The sequence below is a fragment of the Girardinichthys multiradiatus genome, chromosome 17, assembly GCF_021462225.1.
Source record: "Girardinichthys multiradiatus isolate DD_20200921_A chromosome 17, DD_fGirMul_XY1, whole genome shotgun sequence".
NCBI classification, from domain to species: domain Eukaryota; kingdom Metazoa; phylum Chordata; class Actinopteri; order Cyprinodontiformes; family Goodeidae; genus Girardinichthys; species Girardinichthys multiradiatus.
In genome coordinates, this window is record NC_061809.1 from 28,926,525 (window position 1) to 28,934,704 (window position 8,180).

The 8,180-nt window shown below is 39.8% G+C and overlaps 1 protein-coding gene across 7 annotated transcripts in view; it reads right to left on the reverse strand.

The window, feature by feature from the left end:
* The window catches only part of celf2 (cugbp, Elav-like family member 2), a 473,358-nt gene extending 466,820 nt beyond the window's left edge, over positions 1-6,538 (reverse strand). For all 7 annotated transcript variants that reach the window (XM_047390245.1, XM_047390243.1, XM_047390244.1 and 4 more), the window contains exon 1: positions 6,355-6,538. The gene's annotated coding sequence lies outside the window, so the exon portion shown is untranslated. The remainder of the gene's footprint in view (positions 1-6,354) is intronic.
* Positions 6,539-8,180: the final 1,642 nt, after the last annotated feature.

The window sequence follows — 8,180 nt, forward strand, 5'->3', positions numbered from 1 at the left end:
AGATAGCAAATAGAAAGGAAGATACTGAGCACAGCCACAAAAACATATAATTCTTCAAAAAACTCAAATAAAGTGGGACAAAATAAAACATAAAGTATAATATTATTTTAGTGGTTTTAGAGCCATCCTAATGTATGAAGCAACATGGTGATGCATGAACATAAATACTAATTTGAGATTGGGGCGAGGTAGGGCTCAGGTTCAACCGATATCCCTCTTCATAGCGACAATCTCCAGCTCCTCCTGGAGGACCTCAAGGCATGGGATAATATGTTACAATAACATTTAATTTCCCATTGGGATTAATACCATATTTTTGACTAGAATTTAATTCCCAGGCCAGAAGGGTCCTATATGGTCCCTCCAGCAGGTTCTGGATCTGTCCTGGTGTCTCCCAGTGTGATGTCCCAGGAAAACCTCCAAAGGAGATGCCAGATGGAATCCTGATCAGATGCTCAAACGACTTCAGCGAACCTCTTTCAATGCAAGGGAGTAACAGCTGTACCACAAGTTCCTGCTGGAGCTCCTCACTTTACAACCAAGGCTGAGTCCAGCCACTCTCCAGAGGAAGCTCACTTCAGCCGCTTCTGTCCATCCTTGTCCCATAACCATAGGTGAGGGTTCGGAAACAGATGGACCAGTAAATCAAGAGCTTAGATTTTTCACCATGACAGACCAGAGCAGAGCTTAAAGTACTGCAGAGTAGGATCAAATGCATCTATCCATCCAATGCTCAAGACATTCATTCATTCATTTATTCATCTTCTATACCGCTTATTCCATAGTGGGTGAGGGGGGAACTGGTGCCCATCTCCATCAGTCTACGGGCGAGAGACAGGGTCCACCCTGGACAGATTGCCAATCCATCGCAGGGCAACACAGAGACACACAGGACAAACAACCATGCACACAGTCATAGACACCTAAGGGCAATTTAGAGACCAATTAACCTAACAGGCATGATTTTGGACTGTGGGAGAAAGCCAGAGTGCTTGGTAGGGCTTTAGGTGGAGATTGGTAGCAATGTTGCCTTGCAGCAAGGAGTTCCTGGGTTCAACTCCCAGCCGGGGGTCTCTCTGCATGGAGTTTGCATGAACTCCGGCTTCCTCCCACAGTTCAAAAACATGACTGTTAGGTTAGGTTAATTAGTATCTAAATTGCTCGAGACACCCATCTTCTTAATTCCACCAGGTGAGGCAGAATCTAACTCCTGAGGGAAGGAAACTGCTCCAGCTAGACAAACGCTGGCAGCATTGGTACCTTTGGACCCGCTGCCACAGTAATTGCAAAAGCCAAAATACAACATGATCAGGATTAAAGATCCTCCAGACATCCAATGTCTAAGCATCTTGTGAAACATATTTTTGACTGAAATCTTTAATGCCTGACCTTTCAAAATGACATTAAATTCCTCATTTTATCTAATTCATCGCATTTAACAAGAAACTGCTGCATTCATAACATTCTGTGCAATTTGCTTTATTGGAAAGCTGCCATCTGTGTTTCAGTACCCTTTGATGGTCTTAGGTTTAATTATCTTCATTCTGGAACAAGGAAGAAAAAACTTAACTTTACTCTGGTAGATCTGCTGAGGGTGTTACAGGAGACTGGTTGGATCAATAGAAGGCTTATGACTGTGTCCCTTGTGTTATTTTGTACGGGCTGCCACGCCAGCTCCTTGGCCTGCTCACCAATCCTGTTTGTGATATTCCTGAACAAGAAGGCATCTGGTTTGGGAATCTCAGGCTCTTATCTTTGGTTTTTGCAGACAATGTGGTACTTTTGGTATCTTCAGGCTGCCTGGATGACAGTCAGTTTCTTTATGTCAAAGCTCATGGTTCTCACATGGAAAAAGGTGAACTGCTGCCCCTGGATTGGGGTCAATCATTGCCTCAAGTGAAGGAGTTTAAGTATATTGATGTCCTGTTCTTGAATGATGTTGGGATTGAGCAGAAGATGGATAAATGCGTCAGGGACCCATTTGCCTTTATGTGGCTGGTGCTCAGGCCTTCCTGGTATAGAAAGTGCAGAGCCAAAAGTATGAATCATGACTAAAAGAACATGACGCAGGATACAAGGCCTCCTCTGTAGGGAGGCTGGACTCAACCTTAAAGATAAGAGAAACTCTGTCTTCTGGGCAGCTCAGAGTATAGCTGCCACTCATTTGGGTTTAAAGCAGTCAGTTGAGGTAGGTCTAGCATCTAATCAATATGCCACCTCCAATTAGAGGTTTTCCAAGCACATCCAACTGTAAGGAGACCCTGGTGCAGACCCAGAACCTGCTAGTGTGACTATATATCCCTTCTTGACTAGGAACACTTCAAGCGGCATTGCTCGATTTACAGTGGCTTGTAAAAGTATTCATACCTCTTGAACTTTTCCACATTGTCACATTACGACCACAAACAAATATATTTTATCGGAATTTTATATGAAAGACCAACACAAAGTGGCATACAATTGTGATGTGGAAAAAAAATTATACATGATTTCATTTTTTTTTTTTACAAATAAAAACTGAAAAGAGCAGTGTGCAAGAGTATTCAACCCCCTTTACTGGTGCAACCAATAACCTTCAGAAGTTGCCTGATGATTGCTAATGACTAAATAGAGTCCACCTGGGTGTAATCTAATCCCAGTACAAATACAGCTGCTCTGTGACGGCCTCAGAAGTTGGTTAAGAGAATATTGGATAGCAAACAGCATCATGAAGTCAAAGGAACACACCAGACAGGTCAGGGATAAAGTTGTAGAGACGTTTAAAGCAGACTTAGGCTATAAAAAGATTTCCAAACTTTAAACATCTCACGGAGCTCTGTTCAATCCATCGTCTGGAAATGGAAAGAGTATGGCACAACTGTAAACCTACCAAGACAAGGCCGTCCACTTAAACTCACTGGCTGAACAAGGAGAGCACTAATCAGAGATGCAGTCAAGAGGCCCATGGTCACTCTGGATGAACTGTAGAGATCCACAGCTCAGGTGGGGGCATCTGTCCACAGGACAACTATTAGTCTTATGGAAGAGTGTCAAGAAGAAAGCTATTGCCAAAAGAAAACCATAATAAGTCCCGTTTGCAGTTTGCCAGAAGCCATGTTGGGGACACAGCAAACATGTGTTAGAAGCTGCTTTGGTCAGACGCGACTGCAACTGAACTCTCTGGCCAAAATGCAAAACGCTTTGTGTGGCAGAGAACTAACACTGCAAATCACTCTGAACATAGCATCCCCAGTGTCAAATATGGTGGTGGCAGCATCATGCTCTGTGGCTGCTTCTCTTCAATAGAGACAGGGAGGGGGTCAGAGTTGATGAGAAGATGGATGGAGTCAAATACAGGGCAATCATGGAAGAAAACCTGTTGGAGTCTGCAGAAGACTTGAGACTGGGGCGGAGGTTCACCTTCCAGCAGAACAACGACCCTAAACATAAAGCCAGGGCTATTATGGAATGGTTTAAAATAAAAGTTATTCATGTGTTGGAATGGCCCAGTCAAAGTCCAGACCTAAACCTAATTGAGAATCTGTGGCAAGATCTGAAACTGCTGTTCACAAACACTCTCCATCTAATCAGACTGAGCTTGAGCTGTTTTGCAAATTAGAATGGGCAAAAATTTCAGTCACTGGACGTGAAAAGCTGGTAGAGATATACCCTAAAAGACTTGCAGCTGTAACTGCAGCGAAAAGTGGTTCCACAAAGTATTGACTCTGGGGGACTGAATAGTTTTGCACACTGCACTTTTCAGTTTTTTTAAATTGTAAAAAAAAAAAAAAAGAAATCATGTATAATTTTCGTTCTACCTCACAATTGTATACCACTTTGTGTTGGCCTTTCACATAAAATTCCAATAAATGTATTTATGTTTGCGGTTGTAATGTGACAATATGTGGGAAAGTTCAAAGGGTATGAATACTTTTACAAACCACTGTATATCCAACCTTTTCTGCCTATTTATTTTCTTCTTCTGTTAACACATGCATCCATTAACCTTCTTGTACACTATTGCCATGAATTCGCCTCAAACCAGCACACAACCAGGTTAACCAAACATTTAAGATTATATCTATTGTGCTATTTTCAGATTAACAATCTTATAATCTGTCTGACAGTAGCTACGTTTACATGGACATAAGTAATCGGAATAAACAGCCGATCGGACTAAAAATGAGTCATTTAAACATGTCAGTCGGAATATTCTGATCGGATTGGGCAGGATAGGAATGAAATTGTAATCCGATTGAGAGGGGTGCTTTATGCCGATTGACAATCCGATCGGCATGCATGTAAACGCTCGACAGGATCAAGTTATTCTGAATAAAGCAAACTGACCTTAGTGCGCATGTGCACCCTGCGTCAACGTGACGTATTTCCGCCTTGAGTGGATGCTGACAGGATATTAAGATCGGCAAGTTTACATGACACATTTTTAGTCCGATCAGCCATTTTATTCCGATTACTTTTGTTCATATGAACGGTAAAATCCGATTATTATTATTATTTTTAATCTAAATAGAATGTAATCCGATCGTAAAATTTTGTGCATGTAAAAGTAGCTTTTGTGTCCCAGTAGAGATGAACCAACACCCTTCCATTTGCACGGCCCTCTGTTCAATTTAGAGAGAACATCTCCTCATTCAGGGACTTAATCTCAGTTAAACGCTGTAATCACTGCAGTTGGACAAAAGCTCCAGGTAATGCATCGGTCAATACCAGCAGCTATGCAAATGTTTAAATCACAGAGACAATGTCCCTTATAGTAGAACAAGGGAGAAGTGGAACACTTTTCATCTTTAATTCTCCCTCGACAAAGAGACAGATGAGGAGAATCCTCTGTTCCCATATAGAAAAGGTCTGTGAGCCTACATTTAATAAAGTGGCATTACCTCCAGTGGTGTTCAGCCAATCAGAAACCCATTCAGGCGTCATGTGACGTGTAGGAAACATAGCCCATCTCATAAAGTACTTTTACATCACAGGCCGCCTGATGAGAGCAATATCATCACATTTATGGGAAAATAATGATTTCTTCTTGGAATTTATGAGCATCTAGTAGAGAAAAGGCTTCATAAAAATTATATCAGTATGAAGGAAGGGGAGGAAAACGAGCGAAGAGGAATCCCACCCTTTAATTTGTTTTTCCCCCCAAGGGAATAAATACAGCTCTGTAATATCAGCCATAAAAGTCAGACTTGTCGACGAAGAATAGGCCAATTAGTTTGGCTACGAGGAGATGAAACGGAGGAATCAAGGCAGATCAATGAGGGAGATTCACTCCTGCTCTGCAGCCCCAATCAATACAAACTCGGAGACATGGACGTGATTAGAGATCGTTGGGTCACAGCTAAAGTGTTCATAATCAAGAAGCAAACTTTCATAAGTGCAGTGCTCGGTGAGGGCTCACAACGTAGAGTCCATCATCTGCCGTGGCAGCAAAATTACTTTCGAGCCGCAGCAGAAAGACCAAATATTAAAGAATTTTATGACTTTATTTAGACTGCAGAGGAAAGCAAGGAGAAAAGAGGTTCTTGGTCACAGGGCGTTTAACGATGAACTGTTTCTCATCTCATAAAAAAAATTGAGTACAATAAGAAAATAAACAGCTGATACCATAAGAGATGGCATCTTATTTCATGGAGATGCATTATTAAATCTCTTAAATCAGATGAGACAAACTGAAGGATTTTATGAAAATCGAATTTTTCTAATTTCATCATTTTCACGTTGTCCAAAATCATCAATGAGCTCATAATGTCACCAGCAATGTTTCCATTAGCTCAGTGGAGTCCAATTCCACTCATCAGACACGGTGTCCTGCAAGTTCTAGCTGTTTTTCTGGTTTCACACATCTAATTCAAATGATTGTAATATGTGTACCAGGCCAGTACAAATATGTGTACCAGGCCAGTACAAATATGTGTACCAGGCCAGTACACATATTAAACAGGCAAGAAACAGGCCTTCAGGATTAAAACTGGATGCTGATGCTCCAGGTGGCGATAGCTTGGTTCAATGTTACATCTGTTCTTTCTCCCCTATGTAATATGTATTTAAGGAGAATTTGAGAATACATACTATACATGTTTCAAACAGCATATTAAATGTTTTACACTTAATTCATAATGTGTAGGTTTTTCCTGCACATAAGTAAAACTGAGGAGGACATACTGTGCTTGTTAAGGCAGCAAGAGTTAAGCAAACTGTATCAATAACCTCATATTAGCAAGCTGCCAAGCCAAACCTGACCTGCTGCTTTCTGGTTTTCAGCAAAAACTAAAACATTTGTCAAATTTAACCAATGAAGTAGGACCTAATGACCCAAACAGCTGTAGAAGAATGGTGAATAGAAACCTTAAATACCTCACAATGGTTGAAGAGACGGCACTGAACATGTCCACAAGTACAAAGGAGCAAAAAACCCCAAACAGAATTAAATAAAATGTATTAAGTTTTAAAAAAAAAAATCATACAAATATATGAGAATAAGTCTCTGAACTGATCAGGAACTGTCTAAACTGAGGGAGTGATTATCTGGCACAGAGCAGGTGTGATGATAAACAGATTGGCGACAGGTGTGCAGAGACTGGACCTTTGTTCAGATCATGTAGGTCACTACTGTGTTCAATGGACCACAGGGTCACCAGCTGATTCTGCTCTACAAACATACTTCTGTACACTGGAATAGAATTATTCCCAGTTATATATCCCAATGAATACCAACAGGAAAGACTGGAATGAAAACAGCATGATTTTACTGTCTGTAAATAAAAACCATGATCCTTTCTCAGAACACTAACTATTTTTAGTGGTTTTAACTTATTCTTTCTTCTTATCTCTCAAATCCTTCTGCTCAGGATGAGAAGCAGACAGACACCAACAGGAATGTATAGACACCCAGCTTTGAGACCAGAGTTTTGCAATATTTTTGAGAAATATGAGAAATCCTCTTTTTGAAAAAAATACTTGATAGATTCTCATGTTACAAAATTCTTCAAAGAACCTGTAATCAGAGTAGAATAATTCATTTCATCTTTGACTTGTCCTCATTTTGGTTTTTCTGCACACGCCAAAACAAGCTTTGACACAATTCTCTTATTTGGATTTTTTTTTACCACAATTAATGAGTTTAAATCGATCTCTTTTCAGTGTTGAATTATCCAGCTCAGGTTTAATCAGTTTAATCATTTTAAATGATACAACAATAATTAAATGCAGTCAGATGAAATAAAAAGAGCAATGCACTGACCTTTTGACAGGCCTCATTACTGTAGTTCTTTGAATGTCATAAAAACCTCAGAAAAAGATTAGTTTTCCTCATGTTTACGTGCCCTGCGTTAACAAAGATGATGCAGCTAGAGTTAATATTGAATGTAAATGTATTTCTCTAAAAGGTTTGCTCTGTTTCTTAAAGTTGCTAACATGCTGAGGCTAACTTTATGTTAGTGTTTGCGAGGTTAGGCAACAACGTTTGAAAGATGAGGAGTACAACCTTTGTGTGCTATTTTTACAGTGGAAAGTTTGTTCTCTGTAATTCTTTACAAGGATTGCTTATTTTTCTATTTTGCAGAAACTATATTTCTGTTAAGACACGTTAGCAGGCTCAGTGGATCACAAATTATGTTTTTTTTATTTTTATTTTTTGAAGATATGGCGTACGTCTGAGCGTGTCATTTTACTGTCATTTGACGACGGTGGAAACAGTTTAATGTACATTTCATTCTGTAAAAGGATTCGTTCCCTGCATTGCTTATTTTTCCAGCTGTTAGTTAGTGTTTATTTCATTAAAGTCAGTATATGGAAACTTTTAATTGATGGATTTCCTTCTGACAGCAGCTCCATTGTCGTTCTACACTTATTTTTCACACATTATGTTTTTACTGTTTTTGTTGCAGAATCAAGACCAAGATTAGCATCAAAGCTGTCACTTGGTTTCTTAAAAGCGATGAATGTGAAATGACTCTTTCCAATTATCCAGTATTTCTTGCCTAAATGTATTCCTGCCAACGTGAGAGAAGCTCATTATCAACATATATAGAGGGTAATAGGACACTAAAACCCAGCGTAACAAGAAGAAAATATATTCAAGCACACTTGTGTGGAACCCAATCAAAACGTCTCATTAGAATGATTTTGCCTTAATGGTTTCCCGCAGAAATTGATCAATTAAACACTGTCATGAAACAAAC